The 16,980-nt window shown below is 42.8% G+C and overlaps 1 long non-coding RNA gene across 1 annotated transcript in view; it reads right to left on the reverse strand.

Annotated features, from left to right (window-relative positions):
* Positions 1-710: 710 nt before the first annotated feature.
* Positions 711-16,980, reverse strand: part of LOC142661463 (uncharacterized) — a 307,735-nt gene continuing 291,465 nt past the window's right edge. Inside the window, exon 3 of the long non-coding RNA XR_012850738.1 lies at positions 711-886. This is a non-coding gene — a long non-coding RNA (uncharacterized LOC142661463). The remainder of the gene's footprint in view (positions 887-16,980) is intronic.

The raw sequence follows: 16,980 nt of genomic DNA on the forward strand, positions 1-16,980 counted from the left end.
CTGAACTAGAACGGATGCAAAGAAGGCCGACCAAGGTAATTAAGGGAATGGGAGGATTGCAGTACAAAGAAAGACTATCAAACTTGGGGCTATTCAGTTTAGAAAAAGACAGCTTAGGGGCGATCTAATTACAGTGTACAAATATATAACTGGACAGTACAGAGATCTTTCTAATTATATTTTTACCCCTAGGCCTGTTACAAGGACAAGGGGGCATCCTCTATGTCTAGAGGAAAAAAGGTTTCACCACCGACACAGATGGGGATTCTTTACTGTAAGAGCAGTGAGACTATGGAACTTTCTGCCACAGGATGTTGTGATGGTTGATTGTTTGAATAAGTTTAAGGTTATGAGAACTAGATTCTGGAGATGGGACGTTGATCCAGGGATTTATTCTGATTGCATATTTGGAGTCAGGGAGGAATTTTTCCCTAATGAGGCAACTGGCGTCAACCTCATGGGGGTTTTGCCTTCCTCTGGATTAACATGGTAGGATTATAGGTTGAACTTGATGTATTTTTTCAACCTTATCAACTATGCAACTATGTGCAATTGTTTGATGTGACAGTGCAATTATTTTATAACATATATATATGTCCTGGTTCACATAATGGATTCTTTGGGTCTGTTTTGCACATTCTTATTCTCTGTGTAATCACTTGTTTAGTAATGTTTTAAGAAAATGAATTATTAGTAACACTTGCCTTTAGTTCAGATTTTCCGTCTTGAGGATTCAGGCAGATGTGATCCTCTGGCTATCTCCAAACTCCTTTACTCAGTAGGATATTCAAAATCATCTTGTCGACCTGAGTGTGGCCAATATTTTCACATACAGCGCAGTTAAAACCTCTGATGTTGAGCAAATGATGTGGCATGTAGCTGGTTCCTGAAAATAAACAGTCTACATTATAGATAGGTGTTAACATATAGTCCTGTGATTGTAACTAGTAAGCAAGCAAACATACAATACAGTCACAAAATGCACATTTAGAATCTTTTATAAATATACTAGTATAGAAAACCCGTTACACAGGTTTGCTAGCAAAAGAAATGCAGTGGTCTGTTAATATATATATATATATATATATATATATATATGCTCCCCATAGCTGCCCCCACACCGTATAATGCCCCCATAGCTGCCCCCACATAGTATAATGCTCCCTATAGCTGCCCCATACAGTATAATGCCCCCCATAGCTGCCCCCTCACAGTATAATGCCCCCCATATCAGATACTCCCACAGCATAATGCCCCTCATAGCTGCCCCCACAGTATAATGCCCCTCACAGCTGCCCCACACAGTATAATGCCCCCCATAGCTTCCCCCACACAGTATAATGCCCCCCATAGCGGCCCCCACACAGCTTAATGCTCCCCATAGCTGCCCCCACACAGCATAATGCTCCCCATATCTGCCCCCACAGTATAATGCCCTCTCTCATACACAGTATAATGCCCCCTCCCTCCCATATACAGTATAATGCCCCCCTCCCATACACAGTATCATGCCCCCCTCCCTCCCATACACAGTATCATGCCCCCTTGCCTCCCATACACAGTATAATGCCCCCTCCCTCCCATACACTGTATAATGCCCCCCTCCCTCCCATACACAGTATAATGCCACCATATGTACGGACGAAAACGAAAAATAATAACATACATACTTACCTATCCCCGTTACCACGACGGGTGGAGGATCCTTTGCCTCCTCTGCACTGTGCTCAGTGTGATGTGAGTGGCTCGGCGAAGGCAGGCGCGATGTAGTGATGTTATCGCACCTGTCTGCACAGCGTCACTCACAGACCGGAAGAGGAGAAGGATCCTCCCCCCCCCCCGGTGGGGGAACGGGGATAGGTAAGTATGTATGTTATTATTTTTCTATTTGGTCCGTACATATGGGGGCATTATACTGTGTATGGGAGGAAGATGGGGGATTATACTGTGTATGGGAGGGGGGGGGCATTATAGCTACGCCACTGATCACTCACATCACCTTCCTCAATCTTCTGGCTGTGGGCGGAGCTAACTGGTGGTTTGGATGTGGGCGGAGCACTATGTGGGCGGAGCTCTATGTGAGCTTTGGACACCACGTCCAAGTAGATGATCTTTATTTATAAACTAATAATAATAACATTTGCACATAAATAAAGATCAGAATTTCCCAGGCTATAGTGTCTTATGTAGCTCTACAAAGATACAAACGCTGGATAATAAGGAATTACAACAAGTATATGTCTTTAGTGCGTTACTATCACTGAAATCATGAACATGTCATTATAAAATGTACAGATTCAAGAATGCAAGACATAAAGGGACACACAGAACTGCATATAAATGTAGGTGGACAAGCACAGTATATGGTCACAGTTCAAATAAAATTATATCTATAATTTCACATAACTTGTAATATGTAAAATGCTGACATCTGTGTGATCTGGGTGTTGAGACCCTCACCAGTCACCAAAATGTAGGGGCTGTGGTAGTCAGCTGAGTAGCGTTCACATTTGACTACTTAAAGGAGTCTCTTTAATTCAGCCTCTTTACATATACCCTATTAGGGAATATTGATGTCATAGAGAGGATCCCCTACTCGGGATCCCTTTCTATAAGTCAGACTGGAGAGGCGCTCTGTAAAAGCAGCTCCTTTCTAGTAGACTCGACCCATTCCTGCATTACATGGTCAGCAATTACTTTTAATGGCCGCCATGTAATGCTACAGGCGGCAGAACAGGGGAAATTAATGGCCCGATGCAAATTCCCTCAACAGTTCCGCCAGGGGTTAGTGAATCTAGACTTACCACAAGAAGCTGAACTCTAGAATGACTAATGTTTAAAAGTCGTCCCCATTAAAATCCCTACTGTAATGCTAGGCAGCTCTTCATCTCGCTCAAATGAAGCCAAAGCCAGGAGCCAGAGCGGCACTGTGCGCAGCAAAGCCACAGCCCTTTTGTTCTATTGACTTCATATGGTCTCAGTACCCACACTCCAATGATGACAGCTGTGTCCAGATGTGGAAAATTATAGGTACACTACAGTATAAATGACAAACCAATTGAGCGAAGGACACAACAGCAACAAAGACTCGTAGGTACCACAATCAAAAATTGTAAAAATTTTAGTATAAAAGGTAAGTTCTCTTCATTGTATTACCACCTCAGTACTCATCTACATCTACTATCAAATTCATTTTTCTTTCAGTTCATTTATTATCTGTTATTAGTTTTTTTATTTTATTGTTTTTGTTAAGACATTATCCATTGAGTATCACTCTTTGCTATATTGTGACACAGTCGGTGGGGTACATAGAAGAGATGGGGCCTTCTAGCAAAAGATCAAAATAGGCGCCTATTATGGACCTGGCTTTTGTCACCCAGGATAGAAGGGTCTGGGGTTTGCTTCCACACTCTTCCCATGAGACCCTACGTTATCAACCAGGGATGAGCCCCTCTTTCTAATGGCCCCATAGCAGCTGTATGGTCTGCCTTTATGGTATGTACGTCCTTGGATTCAGTAGCGCAGTAAACACTTTAAATAGCTATCTAAACGCATGTACACACACATATATATGTATGTTCCAAGGATTGTGTGTTTGGTAACTACAGTTATAGTAGAGCTGAATTTGTAATTTAACTCTTTGTGATTCTTTGCTTATGCATTGGAATACCCAAGTAAAGAAAGTAGTGCTAGTTTACATTTTGTCCTATGTAAAACTACAGTGATATCCTAATGAAGTCTGCTACACCTGTTACAACACACTATACAACATTTGTAAAAGTGTGCAATTTATGAAGTATTACAATGAATATCCTTTTCAATAGTGATAACTGTATTTGCAATGCTATTTAACATTTCATTGTGTGCTAAAAGGTTTTTTAACACATGTCCCAGCATATATTGTTTTAATGAGAACTATTTCTCCTTCAGAGCCATGTTTTACGGCACCAACAGCATCGTCATGTCTGGGCTGAAATGGCCGCAACATTTATTAAGTAATCATTCAACCACCTATTTGGTTCTAGCTGATCAAATTAAATGATTGTGAAGACCTTTAAAACCATCATTTGTTTCATGTTCTCCAAGTTCCCTGCTTGTTGCTAAGATAAAATAAGGTTATTCATCACTCAATAAAGAAGAGGACCTCGGGGCTGATGTACCTGACAAAGAGCTAAATCTGTTTAGCTAAAGTATCTAGTGTAGCGTAATCAGAACCACAGCTTGGAAACAGCAGGGGCCATGATGGTTTCTTGTTCCTGATATGTGACAGTTATATTATTAAAACACAGAAAAAGGCCATACTTGCAAATGGACACAGCCAGGTCAGAAAATGCTGATGAAGGAGTGAGCAGGTGCTTTAAATAATAATAGCCACTCCCACTGGTCTTGAGGGGAGTGGTGTGTGGTGCATGGGATGTGTAGTAAGAAATAATAAATGAATAGTGTGTGTGTGCAAGTGTAATACTATGAGTGAAATATAGGGGGCAGTAATGAGTAAAGTGCCTCAATAGAAATAAAATGGATAATGGGGTGCAAGTGTGTGAAACATGGAGGGATAGTGTGTACGTCATGAGGCACAACGTGTATAGCCAGGTAGAAGCCTATTTGTGACGCCTTGATAGTTCATAGAGCGGGCTACCCTGCTTGCTATGCCAAACAACAACACACCATGCTCTCCCAGCATCAAAGACCCAGCTGTGTCCAAGAGAAGCGAATATATGTAGTAATGAAAAATACCTGGGGTATTAGTAATCATTTTGGCCAAAAGGACGCAAGCTCGCAATCCACGACAAGGATCCCCAGACTTGCGTCCTTTTGGCCAAAATGATTACTAATACCCCAGGTATTTTTCATTACTACATATATTCGCTTCTCTTGGACACAGCTGGGTCTTTGATGCTGGGAGAGCATGGTGTGTTGTTGTTTGGCATAGCAAGCAGGGTAGCCCGCTCTATGAACTATCAAGGCGTCACAAATAGGCTTCTACCTGGCTATACACGTTGTGCCTCATGACGTACACACTATCCCTCCATGTTTCACACACTTGCACCCCATTATCCATTTTATTTCTATTGAGGCACTTTACTCATTACTGCCCCCTATATTTCACTCATAGTATTACACTTGCACACACACACTATTCATTTATTATTTCTTACTACACATCCCATGCACCACACACCACTCCCCTCAAGACCAGTGGGAGTGGCTATTATTATTTAAAGCACCTGCTCACTCCTTCATCAGCATTTTCTGACCTGGCTGTGTCCATTTGCAAGTATGGCCTTTTTCTGTGTTTTCATATATGTCCCCTTGTTTTTATCGGTTCTGTTTGTACATCAGGAACGTTCTGTTCCATCTAAGGAGTTAGGGACTCGCAAGTCTGGGGATCCTTGTCGTGGATTGCGAGCTTGCGTCCTTTTGGCCAAAATGATTACTAATACCCCAGGTATTTTTCATTACTACATATATTCGCTTCTCTTGGACACAGCTGGGTCTTTGATGCTGGGAGAGCATGGTGTGTTGTTGTTTGGCATAGCAAGCAGGGTAGCCCGCTCTATGAACTATCAAGGCGTCACAAATAGGCTTCTACCTGGCTATACACGTTGTGCCTCATGACGTACACACTATCCCTCCATGTTTCACACACTTGCACCCCATTATCCATTTTATTTCTATTGAGGCACTTTACTCATTACTGCCCCCTATATTTCACTCATAGTATTACACTTGCACACACACACTATTCATTTATTATTTCTTACTACACATCCCATGCACCACACACCACTCCCCTCAAGACCAGTGGGAGTGGCTATTATTATTTAAAGCACCTGCTCACTCCTTCATCAGCATTTTCTGACCTGGCTGTGTCCATTTGCAAGTATGGCCTTTTTCTGTGTTTTCATATATGTCCCCTTGTTTTTATCGGTTCTGTTTGTACATCAGGAACGTTCTGTTCCATCTAAGGAGTTAGGGACTCGCAAGTCTGGGGATCCTTGTCGTGGATTGCGAGCTTGCGTCCTTTTGGCCAAAATGATTACTAATACCCCAGGTATTTTTCATTACTACATATATTCGCTTCTCTTGGACACAGCTGGGTCTTTGATGCTGGGAGAGCATGGTGTGTTGTTGTTTGGCATAGCAAGCAGGGTAGCCCGCTCTATGAACTATCAAGGCGTCACAAATAGGCTTCTACCTGGCTATACACGTTGTGCCTCATGACGTACACACTATCCCTCCATGTTTCACACACTTGCACCCCATTATCCATTTTATTTCTATTGAGGCACTTTACTCATTACTGCCCCCTATATTTCACTCATAGTATTACACTTGCACACACACACTATTCATTTATTATTTCTTACTACACATCCCATGCACCACACACCACTCCCCTCAAGACCAGTGGGAGTGGCTATTATTATTTAAAGCACCTGCTCACTCCTTCATCAGCATTTTCTGACCTGGCTGTGTCCATTTGCAAGTATGGCCTTTTTCTGTGTTTTCATATATGTCCCCTTGTTTTTATCGGTTCTGTTTGTACATCAGGAACGTTCTGTTCCATCTAAGGAGTTAGGGACTCGCAAGTCTGGGGATCCTTGTCGTGGATTGCGAGCTTGCGTCCTTTTGGCCAAAATGATTACTAATACCCCAGGTATTTTTCATTACTACATATATTCGCTTCTCTTGGACACAGCTGGGTCTTTGATGCTGGGAGAGCATGGTGTGTTGTTGTTTGGCATAGCAAGCAGGGTAGCCCGCTCTATGAACTATCAAGGCGTCACAAATAGGCTTCTACCTGGCTATACACGTTGTGCCTCATGACGTACACACTATCCCTCCATGTTTCACACACTTGCACCCCATTATCCATTTTATTTCTATTGAGGCACTTTACTCATTACTGCCCCCTATATTTCACTCATAGTATTACACTTGCACACACACACTATTCATTTATTATTTCTTACTACACATCCCATGCACCACACACCACTCCCCTCAAGACCAGTGGGAGTGGCTATTATTATTTAAAGCACCTGCTCACTCCTTCATCAGCATTTTCTGACCTGGCTGTGTCCATTTGCAAGTATGGCCTTTTTCTGTGTTTTCATATATGTCCCCTTGTTTTTATCGGTTCTGTTTGTACATCAGGAACGTTCTGTTCCATCTAAGGAGTTAGGGACTCGCAAGTCTGGGGATCCTTGTCGTGGATTGCGAGCTTGCGTCCTTTTGGCCAAAATGATTACTAATACCCCAGGTATTTTTCATTACTACATATATTCGCTTCTCTTGGACACAGCTGGGTCTTTGATGCTGGGAGAGCATGGTGTGTTGTTGTTTGGCATAGCAAGCAGGGTAGCCCGCTCTATGAACTATCAAGGCGTCACAAATAGGCTTCTACCTGGCTATACACGTTGTGCCTCATGACGTACACACTATCCCTCCATGTTTCACACACTTGCACCCCATTATCCATTTTATTTCTATTGAGGCACTTTACTCATTACTGCCCCCTATATTTCACTCATAGTATTACACTTGCACACACACACTATTCATTTATTATTTCTTACTACACATCCCATGCACCACACACCACTCCCCTCAAGACCAGTGGGAGTGGCTATTATTATTTAAAGCACCTGCTCACTCCTTCATCAGCATTTTCTGACCTGGCTGTGTCCATTTGCAAGTATGGCCTTTTTCTGTGTTTTCATATATGTCCCCTTGTTTTTATCGGTTCTGTTTGTACATCAGGAACGTTCTGTTCCATCTAAGGAGTTAGGGACTCGCAAGTCTGGGGATCCTTGTCGTGGATTGCGAGCTTGCGTCCTTTTGGCCAAAATGATTACTAATACCCCAGGTATTTTTCATTACTACATATATTCGCTTCTCTTGGACACAGCTGGGTCTTTGATGCTGGGAGAGCATGGTGTGTTGTTGTTTGGCATAGCAAGCAGGGTAGCCCGCTCTATGAACTATCAAGGCGTCACAAATAGGCTTCTACCTGGCTATACACGTTGTGCCTCATGACGTACACACTATCCCTCCATGTTTCACACACTTGCACCCCATTATCCATTTTATTTCTATTGAGGCACTTTACTCATTACTGCCCCCTATATTTCACTCATAGTATTACACTTGCACACACACACTATTCATTTATTATTTCTTACTACACATCCCATGCACCACACACCACTCCCCTCAAGACCAGTGGGAGTGGCTATTATTATTTAAAGCACCTGCTCACTCCTTCATCAGCATTTTCTGACCTGGCTGTGTCCATTTGCAAGTATGGCCTTTTTCTGTGTTTTCATATATGTCCCCTTGTTTTTATCGGTTCTGTTTGTACATCAGGAACGTTCTGTTCCATCTAAGGAGTTAGGGACTCGCAAGTCTGGGGATCCTTGTCGTGGATTGCGAGCTTGCGTCCTTTTGGCCAAAATGATTACTAATACCCCAGGTATTTTTCATTACTACATATATTCGCTTCTCTTGGACACAGCTGGGTCTTTGATGCTGGGAGAGCATGGTGTGTTGTTGTTTGGCATAGCAAGCAGGGTAGCCCGCTCTATGAACTATCAAGGCGTCACAAATAGGCTTCTACCTGGCTATACACGTTGTGCCTCATGACGTACACACTATCCCTCCATGTTTCACACACTTGCACCCCATTATCCATTTTATTTCTATTGAGGCACTTTACTCATTACTGCCCCCTATATTTCACTCATAGTATTACACTTGCACACACACACTATTCATTTATTATTTCTTACTACACATCCCATGCACCACACACCACTCCCCTCAAGACCAGTGGGAGTGGCTATTATTATTTAAAGCACCTGCTCACTCCTTCATCAGCATTTTCTGACCTGGCTGTGTCCATTTGCAAGTATGGCCTTTTTCTGTGTTTTCATATATGTCCCCTTGTTTTTATCGGTTCTGTTTGTACATCAGGAACGTTCTGTTCCATCTAAGGAGTTAGGGACTCGCAAGTCTGGGGATCCTTGTCGTGGATTGCGAGCTTGCGTCCTTTTGGCCAAAATGATTACTAATACCCCAGGTATTTTTCATTACTACATATATTCGCTTCTCTTGGACACAGCTGGGTCTTTGATGCTGGGAGAGCATGGTGTGTTGTTGTTTGGCATAGCAAGCAGGGTAGCCCGCTCTATGAACTATCAAGGCGTCACAAATAGGCTTCTACCTGGCTATACACGTTGTGCCTCATGACGTACACACTATCCCTCCATGTTTCACACACTTGCACCCCATTATCCATTTTATTTCTATTGAGGCACTTTACTCATTACTGCCCCCTATATTTCACTCATAGTATTACACTTGCACACACACACTATTCATTTATTATTTCTTACTACACATCCCATGCACCACACACCACTCCCCTCAAGACCAGTGGGAGTGGCTATTATTATTTAAAGCACCTGCTCACTCCTTCATCAGCATTTTCTGACCTGGCTGTGTCCATTTGCAAGTATGGCCTTTTTCTGTGTTTTCATATATGTCCCCTTGTTTTTATCGGTTCTGTTTGTACATCAGGAACGTTCTGTTCCATCTAAGGAGTTAGGGACTCGCAAGTCTGGGGATCCTTGTCGTGGATTGCGAGCTTGCGTCCTTTTGGCCAAAATGATTACTAATACCCCAGGTATTTTTCATTACTACATATATTCGCTTCTCTTGGACACAGCTGGGTCTTTGATGCTGGGAGAGCATGGTGTGTTGTTGTTTGGCATAGCAAGCAGGGTAGCCCGCTCTATGAACTATCAAGGCGTCACAAATAGGCTTCTACCTGGCTATACACGTTGTGCCTCATGACGTACACACTATCCCTCCATGTTTCACACACTTGCACCCCATTATCCATTTTATTTCTATTGAGGCACTTTACTCATTACTGCCCCCTATATTTCACTCATAGTATTACACTTGCACACACACACTATTCATTTATTATTTCTTACTACACATCCCATGCACCACACACCACTCCCCTCAAGACCAGTGGGAGTGGCTATTATTATTTAAAGCACCTGCTCACTCCTTCATCAGCATTTTCTGACCTGGCTGTGTCCATTTGCAAGTATGGCCTTTTTCTGTGTTTTCATATATGTCCCCTTGTTTTTATCGGTTCTGTTTGTACATCAGGAACGTTCTGTTCCATCTAAGGAGTTAGGGACTCGCAAGTCTGGGGATCCTTGTCGTGGATTGCGAGCTTGCGTCCTTTTGGCCAAAATGATTACTAATACCCCAGGTATTTTTCATTACTACATATATTCGCTTCTCTTGGACACAGCTGGGTCTTTGATGCTGGGAGAGCATGGTGTGTTGTTGTTTGGCATAGCAAGCAGGGTAGCCCGCTCTATGAACTATCAAGGCGTCACAAATAGGCTTCTACCTGGCTATACACGTTGTGCCTCATGACGTACACACTATCCCTCCATGTTTCACACACTTGCACCCCATTATCCATTTTATTTCTATTGAGGCACTTTACTCATTACTGCCCCCTATATTTCACTCATAGTATTACACTTGCACACACACACTATTCATTTATTATTTCTTACTACACATCCCATGCACCACACACCACTCCCCTCAAGACCAGTGGGAGTGGCTATTATTATTTAAAGCACCTGCTCACTCCTTCATCAGCATTTTCTGACCTGGCTGTGTCCATTTGCAAGTATGGCCTTTTTCTGTGTTTTCATATATGTCCCCTTGTTTTTATCGGTTCTGTTTGTACATCAGGAACGTTCTGTTCCATCTAAGGAGTTAGGGACTCGCAAGTCTGGGGATCCTTGTCGTGGATTGCGAGCTTGCGTCCTTTTGGCCAAAATGATTACTAATACCCCAGGTATTTTTCATTACTACATATATTCGCTTCTCTTGGACACAGCTGGGTCTTTGATGCTGGGAGAGCATGGTGTGTTGTTGTTTGGCATAGCAAGCAGGGTAGCCCGCTCTATGAACTATCAAGGCGTCACAAATAGGCTTCTACCTGGCTATACACGTTGTGCCTCATGACGTACACACTATCCCTCCATGTTTCACACACTTGCACCCCATTATCCATTTTATTTCTATTGAGGCACTTTACTCATTACTGCCCCCTATATTTCACTCATAGTATTACACTTGCACACACACACTATTCATTTATTATTTCTTACTACACATCCCATGCACCACACACCACTCCCCTCAAGACCAGTGGGAGTGGCTATTATTATTTAAAGCACCTGCTCACTCCTTCATCAGCATTTTCTGACCTGGCTGTGTCCATTTGCAAGTATGGCCTTTTTCTGTGTTTTCATATATGTCCCCTTGTTTTTATCGGTTCTGTTTGTACATCAGGAACGTTCTGTTCCATCTAAGGAGTTAGGGACTCGCAAGTCTGGGGATCCTTGTCGTGGATTGCGAGCTTGCGTCCTTTTGGCCAAAATGATTACTAATACCCCAGGTATTTTTCATTACTACATATATTCGCTTCTCTTGGACACAGCTGGGTCTTTGATGCTGGGAGAGCATGGTGTGTTGTTGTTTGGCATAGCAAGCAGGGTAGCCCGCTCTATGAACTATCAAGGCGTCACAAATAGGCTTCTACCTGGCTATACACGTTGTGCCTCATGACGTACACACTATCCCTCCATGTTTCACACACTTGCACCCCATTATCCATTTTATTTCTATTGAGGCACTTTACTCATTACTGCCCCCTATATTTCACTCATAGTATTACACTTGCACACACACACTATTCATTTATTATTTCTTACTACACATCCCATGCACCACACACCACTCCCCTCAAGACCAGTGGGAGTGGCTATTATTATTTAAAGCACCTGCTCACTCCTTCATCAGCATTTTCTGACCTGGCTGTGTCCATTTGCAAGTATGGCCTTTTTCTGTGTTTTCATATATGTCCCCTTGTTTTTATCGGTTCTGTTTGTACATCAGGAACGTTCTGTTCCATCTAAGGAGTTAGGGACTCGCAAGTCTGGGGATCCTTGTCGTGGATTGCGAGCTTGCGTCCTTTTGGCCAAAATGATTACTAATACCCCAGGTATTTTTCATTACTACATATATTCGCTTCTCTTGGACACAGCTGGGTCTTTGATGCTGGGAGAGCATGGTGTGTTGTTGTTTGGCATAGCAAGCAGGGTAGCCCGCTCTATGAACTATCAAGGCGTCACAAATAGGCTTCTACCTGGCTATACACGTTGTGCCTCATGACGTACACACTATCCCTCCATGTTTCACACACTTGCACCCCATTATCCATTTTATTTCTATTGAGGCACTTTACTCATTACTGCCCCCTATATTTCACTCATAGTATTACACTTGCACACACACACTATTCATTTATTATTTCTTACTACACATCCCATGCACCACACACCACTCCCCTCAAGACCAGTGGGAGTGGCTATTATTATTTAAAGCACCTGCTCACTCCTTCATCAGCATTTTCTGACCTGGCTGTGTCCATTTGCAAGTATGGCCTTTTTCTGTGTTTTCATATATGTCCCCTTGTTTTTATCGGTTCTGTTTGTACATCAGGAACGTTCTGTTCCATCTAAGGAGTTAGGGACTCGCAAGTCTGGGGATCCTTGTCGTGGATTGCGAGCTTGCGTCCTTTTGGCCAAAATGATTACTAATACCCCAGGTATTTTTCATTACTACATATATTCGCTTCTCTTGGACACAGCTGGGTCTTTGATGCTGGGAGAGCATGGTGTGTTGTTGTTTGGCATAGCAAGCAGGGTAGCCCGCTCTATGAACTATCAAGGCGTCACAAATAGGCTTCTACCTGGCTATACACGTTGTGCCTCATGACGTACACACTATCCCTCCATGTTTCACACACTTGCACCCCATTATCCATTTTATTTCTATTGAGGCACTTTACTCATTACTGCCCCCTATATTTCACTCATAGTATTACACTTGCACACACACACTATTCATTTATTATTTCTTACTACACATCCCATGCACCACACACCACTCCCCTCAAGACCAGTGGGAGTGGCTATTATTATTTAAAGCACCTGCTCACTCCTTCATCAGCATTTTCTGACCTGGCTGTGTCCATTTGCAAGTATGGCCTTTTTCTGTGTTTTCATATATGTCCCCTTGTTTTTATCGGTTCTGTTTGTACATCAGGAACGTTCTGTTCCATCTAAGGAGTTAGGGACTCGCAAGTCTGGGGATCCTTGTCGTGGATTGCGAGCTTGCGTCCTTTTGGCCAAAATGATTACTAATACCCCAGGTATTTTTCATTACTACATATATTCGCTTCTCTTGGACACAGCTGGGTCTTTGATGCTGGGAGAGCATGGTGTGTTGTTGTTTGGCATAGCAAGCAGGGTAGCCCGCTCTATGAACTATCAAGGCGTCACAAATAGGCTTCTACCTGGCTATACACGTTGTGCCTCATGACGTACACACTATCCCTCCATGTTTCACACACTTGCACCCCATTATCCATTTTATTTCTATTGAGGCACTTTACTCATTACTGCCCCCTATATTTCACTCATAGTATTACACTTGCACACACACACTATTCATTTATTATTTCTTACTACACATCCCATGCACCACACACCACTCCCCTCAAGACCAGTGGGAGTGGCTATTATTATTTAAAGCACCTGCTCACTCCTTCATCAGCATTTTCTGACCTGGCTGTGTCCATTTGCAAGTATGGCCTTTTTCTGTGTTTTCATATATGTCCCCTTGTTTTTATCGGTTCTGTTTGTACATCAGGAACGTTCTGTTCCATCTAAGGAGTTAGGGACTCGCAAGTCTGGGGATCCTTGTCGTGGATTGCGAGCTTGCGTCCTTTTGGCCAAAATGATTACTAATACCCCAGGTATTTTTCATTACTACATATATTCGCTTCTCTTGGACACAGCTGGGTCTTTGATGCTGGGAGAGCATGGTGTGTTGTTGTTTGGCATAGCAAGCAGGGTAGCCCGCTCTATGAACTATCAAGGCGTCACAAATAGGCTTCTACCTGGCTATACACGTTGTGCCTCATGACGTACACACTATCCCTCCATGTTTCACACACTTGCACCCCATTATCCATTTTATTTCTATTGAGGCACTTTACTCATTACTGCCCCCTATATTTCACTCATAGTATTACACTTGCACACACACACTATTCATTTATTATTTCTTACTACACATCCCATGCACCACACACCACTCCCCTCAAGACCAGTGGGAGTGGCTATTATTATTTAAAGCACCTGCTCACTCCTTCATCAGCATTTTCTGACCTGGCTGTGTCCATTTGCAAGTATGGCCTTTTTCTGTGTTTTCATATATGTCCCCTTGTTTTTATCGGTTCTGTTTGTACATCAGGAACGTTCTGTTCCATCTAAGGAGTTAGGGACTCGCAAGTCTGGGGATCCTTGTCGTGGATTGCGAGCTTGCGTCCTTTTGGCCAAAATGATTACTAATACCCCAGGTATTTTTCATTACTACATATATTCGCTTCTCTTGGACACAGCTGGGTCTTTGATGCTGGGAGAGCATGGTGTGTTGTTGTTTGGCATAGCAAGCAGGGTAGCCCGCTCTATGAACTATCAAGGCGTCACAAATAGGCTTCTACCTGGCTATACACGTTGTGCCTCATGACGTACACACTATCCCTCCATGTTTCACACACTTGCACCCCATTATCCATTTTATTTCTATTGAGGCACTTTACTCATTACTGCCCCCTATATTTCACTCATAGTATTACACTTGCACACACACACTATTCATTTATTATTTCTTACTACACATCCCATGCACCACACACCACTCCCCTCAAGACCAGTGGGAGTGGCTATTATTATTTAAAGCACCTGCTCACTCCTTCATCAGCATTTTCTGACCTGGCTGTGTCCATTTGCAAGTATGGCCTTTTTCTGTGTTTTCATATATGTCCCCTTGTTTTTATCGGTTCTGTTTGTACATCAGGAACGTTCTGTTCCATCTAAGGAGTTAGGGACTCGCAAGTCTGGGGATCCTTGTCGTGGATTGCGAGCTTGCGTCCTTTTGGCCAAAATGATTACTAATACCCCAGGTATTTTTCATTACTACATATATTCGCTTCTCTTGGACACAGCTGGGTCTTTGATGCTGGGAGAGCATGGTGTGTTGTTGTTTGGCATAGCAAGCAGGGTAGCCCGCTCTATGAACTATCAAGGCGTCACAAATAGGCTTCTACCTGGCTATACACGTTGTGCCTCATGACGTACACACTATCCCTCCATGTTTCACACACTTGCACCCCATTATCCATTTTATTTCTATTGAGGCACTTTACTCATTACTGCCCCCTATATTTCACTCATAGTATTACACTTGCACACACACACTATTCATTTATTATTTCTTACTACACATCCCATGCACCACACACCACTCCCCTCAAGACCAGTGGGAGTGGCTATTATTATTTAAAGCACCTGCTCACTCCTTCATCAGCATTTTCTGACCTGGCTGTGTCCATTTGCAAGTATGGCCTTTTTCTGTGTTTTCATATATGTCCCCTTGTTTTTATCGGTTCTGTTTGTACATCAGGAACGTTCTGTTCCATCTAAGGAGTTAGGGACTCGCAAGTCTGGGGATCCTTGTCGTGGATTGCGAGCTTGCGTCCTTTTGGCCAAAATGATTACTAATACCCCAGGTATTTTTCATTACTACATATATTCGCTTCTCTTGGACACAGCTGGGTCTTTGATGCTGGGAGAGCATGGTGTGTTGTTGTTTGGCATAGCAAGCAGGGTAGCCCGCTCTATGAACTATCAAGGCGTCACAAATAGGCTTCTACCTGGCTATACACGTTGTGCCTCATGACGTACACACTATCCCTCCATGTTTCACACACTTGCACCCCATTATCCATTTTATTTCTATTGAGGCACTTTACTCATTACTGCCCCCTATATTTCACTCATAGTATTACACTTGCACACACACACTATTCATTTATTATTTCTTACTACACATCCCATGCACCACACACCACTCCCCTCAAGACCAGTGGGAGTGGCTATTATTATTTAAAGCACCTGCTCACTCCTTCATCAGCATTTTCTGACCTGGCTGTGTCCATTTGCAAGTATGGCCTTTTTCTGTGTTTTCATATATGTCCCCTTGTTTTTATCGGTTCTGTTTGTACAGTTATATTATTGTAGATAGAGCCACACTGGTGGGTCCGGGCCCGTGTTTGATCAAGGGGCCTAATCACAACAGTGCCCACCATTAAAGCTGAACAGGAGTCGAGTGGACCGCTTGCGGCCGGGGACTATCACTTTTAATAACTTATAATTCCTTATTGATGATATGACCTGAAAGAAGTGTTTAACCTAAGAATTTCTACTGGAGGGTCCACAGTACCTTAGTTCCACACTGAAAAGACTTAAAAATGTGATGTCCGAGACTATAGACCATTTACCAGCATTTTAATAAAGATCCCCATAAAAAGGTGTTTATAACCTATTGTGCGTTTACAATGGAGATGTTGAATTAACATGACGTAAGTGTATAAATTCACCTTTGATGAACCTAAGAGAGTATACTATGGGATTACTTAAAATGTAATGCTATAATATGGCGGTATTGTCACTATCCTTTAGTAGCCAGAGCACTCATCTGCAGAATAATGTAGTCATTGTCCCATATGCAGACTGTAGGCTGCCATAAATAGCAAGCTATAACTTCCCGATGGAAAATCCCTGCAACTTGCAAAATCGGGGCTAATAGTAACTTTATATTGGGAAATTGACATTTATGCAATAGTCCTGCAGCTTCATCAAACTTCCACTTATGATTTGCCTATATATTTTAATACTAGTCTTTAAAGGATGTTTTTCTCACTCTCTCGTATAAAACATGAGATAACTATTGTTATAA

The sequence above is a fragment of the Rhinoderma darwinii genome, chromosome 10 (assembly GCF_050947455.1).
Source record: "Rhinoderma darwinii isolate aRhiDar2 chromosome 10, aRhiDar2.hap1, whole genome shotgun sequence".
Taxonomy (NCBI): domain Eukaryota; kingdom Metazoa; phylum Chordata; class Amphibia; order Anura; family Rhinodermatidae; genus Rhinoderma; species Rhinoderma darwinii.